The 3,953-nt window shown below is 36.3% G+C and overlaps 1 long non-coding RNA gene across 1 annotated transcript; it reads left to right on the top strand.

The window, feature by feature from the left end:
- Positions 1 to 849: 849 nt before the first annotated feature.
- On the top strand, positions 850 to 3,953 carry LOC142162914 (uncharacterized). The gene is made up of 2 exons (XR_012694400.1): positions 850 to 1,193; positions 3,696 to 3,953. It is a non-coding gene; the product is annotated as an uncharacterized LOC142162914 (long non-coding RNA).

Raw genomic sequence — 3,953 nt, 5'->3', positions numbered from 1 at the left:
TTTTAGCCTTTAAATACTTAGTTTAGGTCTAATATATGTATTTTGACTAATTTTGACTCTTTTACATTATCTTTATCACAAAATTGAAAAAATACAAAAAAATAGTTCCATATTACTCTATTTAATTCACGCATTAGGTATTTTAGAAAGGTATATGTTGCTTTGAACCTATTTTATTTTAATATAATCTTTGAAAATACCAAAAATAGTTTGAACTTTAATTTTTAGTTCTATTTTAAATATAATAGTTTATTATAATAATCTTAACTTTAATTTTAGTTTTACTTGTATCTTCATATAAATATTTTTAGAAGTAAATTAATTTTTTAGCCTTTTCTTAGCCCAATTCTATAGAATTTTTAGTCCAAGTTGAATTCTTGCAAGGAGAACCCAATTCCCAAGCCCAAATTCACAACCCATTAAAAACCCCTATACCCTCTTTTCTTCTTCAGACCTGAAGGACAAAACCTCTAACCTTAGACCCATGGAAAAGCCCAAGTGATCCTCTCTAGCTAACACACACGAACAGTGAGACCTCTTCCGTCGTCACTCTCTCTTCATAAGAGAGACTCAGCGGTAACGAGCAAAGAAAACAGAGAAAGGGAGCAACGGCCGAAAAAATTTCCAAGGCCCTAGCCTTTTCACGCCCATGCTGTCATCTTCCAACCCGGCGACACCAGCCTCAAATAGCAGCAAAGCTAGCTGCAAAACAGATCCAAGAACGACTCCGAAACATCTCTGAAATCAGCCACGAGAATCAACCAAAAACCAGCCATCTTCTCCACCATCTTAAACACCTTGAAGCCTCCATTAAATATCAGTGAAAATCAGTCTAAAAAGCAGTCTCCACTATCTTAAACACCTTGAAGCCTCCATTAAATAGCTCCGAAAACAGTCTCGAAACACCACAGAAATAGCCCTGTCTCCGTCGTAATTATACCATCTCCGACCAGCACCTTTTCCTCCAACAAACAGCTGCAAAACCATCTTGAAATCAGCCCCAACCCAGCTAAAGAATAATCCCAAACACCATTAGAATTACCCGACGAAGTAACTATTTCAGTTTCTTCCGAGATTCGCAGCACTACGATATTTCTGGCGAGGTATCCCGTTCGAGGTTTTCCGATCAAGCTCAAGTCCCTGCTCATGTTCATACGTTGTTGCTATAATTGAAGACAGATCTACTCATTGAGGTCAATTTCTCACCATTTTTTTGTTTATTGTATTTAATGGATCATGCCTAATCTTATTCTACATGTTTATGTGGTGATATAAGTTTAACGTGCATTTGTGAATTTATGTTTGGTTGTTTGATTCTTTGCATCTGATTATCGTTAGTTTGAACTAATTTTCCCTTTTGTTATTGTTGATTAAAAAAAATAGAGAGATATAACGAAAGAGAAGTCAGGCAACGATGATTAGTTGAAAATGTATCGTGGGAAATTGAAATGCTAAAGAAAGTAATTTGGACTAAAGAAGAAACGTTTATCGCTTATTAGAAGCACATTTAAGGTTGTTAACACATGAACAAGAATTGAATTTTAATTTTATTTAGTTATATTTTATTTTGGGTTATTTTTATTGTTCGCTAGCCGCACATTTAGGCCGATCACTTGGGTAGGCAAGCTTCAGGATTTTTGTTAGTATCGAGGCGAGAGGTCATTCCCTTAGTTAAATTTATCCGGGGAATGCCCCGAAGGATTTGTATATATTTTATCCGGAGAATGCCCCGAAGTATTTGTATTTGGAGGCCGAAAGTAGAACTCGTAGTATTTTATTTTATTTTTATTTTTATTTTTATTTTTTTATTAGGTGGGGACGACCCTGAGCCTCGTGTGTGTTTATTTTGCTTTTTCGTGTTTATTTTTACCTTAATTTGAATATTCTAAAAGCCAACTAGATCGAGTACGCAACCGTGGCTTTCACAGGACTTGGGGAGTGCCTAACACCTTCTCCCCGAGTCAAATGAACCCCCTTACTCGAATCTCTGGTGCAGACTTAGTCTTGGAGTCCAAAGTGTTTAAAAAGGAAAAATCATTTTTATAAAACGGTGACCTGACACACCAAAATCAAATGTCGGGTGGCAACTCTGAAAACCCTTTTGAACACAATTTTGTCACTTTCGAATTTGAAAACCCTTTTGAGCTTTACAAATCCTTTTATTATTTTTAAGAGGGTTAGTGAGGTTTGTAAAAAAAGGGGTGTGACATCTCTGACGACTCTGCTGGGGAATTGCAGGTTCGGGCTGATACTTGATCTTGTTGGCTTTTAGGATATTCGTTTGAGGTGTTTGTTTTCTTTAGTTGCTTTGTTTATTTAGTTTGTTTTTCTTATTTCCTATTTTGTTGCTTATTTGTTTATTGCTTTTCCTTATGTGTTTACCGTTATATAACTGTCATCATTTGCATAACCATGGGTCTTCCTTCTGCAACAAGTCTCAGAGTACGCGTCGCGTGCACGAATTGTTTGTTGAGTCACACTTAATTTAGGAGGGGGGCCGTCGGACGTATGTAGTGGGTGGAAAGCTTGAGCAGTCATCATCGACCATACGCTCCCCCGAATTGCCTTGTTAGTGAACCCCAAACTTAGGTCAGCCTTTAGGTCATTCTTATTTGCATCATGTCATCTGGACCTAGTAGGGCTCGGTCCTAGGCACCGTGTCCCTTTGTAGGAAGCCTATCCAAATTTTGTAAAAAATGGGCTCGTGGCCCAAAAAGACATTCAATCATCCCTTTGTGATACATGTTGCATCTTTGAGGGTAAAAAGGTTATTTGGCGGACCAATGATAGTTGAGGGCAAATGAAAAAGAAAAGAGGGTGAAGTATAAAAATGAAGCAAGTAGGGCCCACTCGCATTTTTCTTTCATAGTTTTCCAAAAATCAAAAAATGAAAATGAAAAAAAATGAAAAATCCAAAAAGATTTTACACTTTCCCATTATTTTCCAAAAAAAAAAGAAAAAAAAATCCAAAAAGATTTTACACTTTCCCATCATTTTCCAAAAATTCAAAAGAAAAAAATAGAAAAAGAAAATCCAAAAAGATTTTACATTTTCCATCATTTTTTTCAAAAAGACAAATAATATGTAGTTTTGTTTTCAAATTAGATGCATTTTTAAAATTCTATCCTATATCTAATCTTCCCGAACTACGCGAACCTGATTCTCATCTTTAGGGACTTGATACGTAGGCAGCCCACATAGGGACCAGTCTTCTTAGTGTCTTAGGTTCTTGGCTTCACGGGGTCTTAGCCAAATCTTGCATGTCTAGCCACTTTTGGCCACATCGGCTATTCTTGCAAAATGGGGTTATTTTTGCAAAAGTGGTTCAATTACCCATGTCTTAGGATCTTAAGTCCACAACTAGGTTTCATATTACTTTATGGTCCCTCCTTTTTGAGTTTGCATCTTTAGCCACTTCGGGCCATATCAGCCGTTTTTGCAAAATTAATCATTTTTACAAATTAATTTTGGGTCATGATTATTGGGAGTTCGAATCCATATAAGCCTTAGTGAGGTATGTCCATGTCTTTGAGGTCATCTTTGTTGATTTTGCGCTAATAGCCACATTTTGGCCACGTTAGGTTATTTTGCAAAAATAGCCTTAATCATGCCTTGCATGTGTCCAATAGAAGGTGTCGTGGCGTCACATGTGTCTCGAGTCACTAACTATATTTGATCTTATTTTTTCCATTCAGGTATGGTGCAATTTGCTAGAGTTTGAGCATGACAAATACCCCAAGACCATTTTAGTCAAGACCATTGCATGCACGAGCTGCTTGAGGAAACTTTTATGTTTTGAGTCTGTCGTTTATGTTGTCTTTTAATTATTAGTCTTGTACAGTAGTATCGAGTCTGTCAGTCTAGTTAAGATTGTCGAGTCTTTCATTATCGTACTATCTGTTTTGTATTTGAAAAACCAATAAATGAAAAATCCAAAAAGATTTTTATTTTTA

The sequence above is a fragment of the Nicotiana tabacum genome, chromosome 8 (assembly GCF_000715075.1).
Source record: "Nicotiana tabacum cultivar K326 chromosome 8, ASM71507v2, whole genome shotgun sequence".
Lineage (NCBI taxonomy): Eukaryota > Viridiplantae > Streptophyta > Magnoliopsida > Solanales > Solanaceae > Nicotiana > Nicotiana tabacum.
Note: the sequence above shows the minus strand (reverse complement) of the source record. Positions and strands in the feature narration are given on the sequence as shown.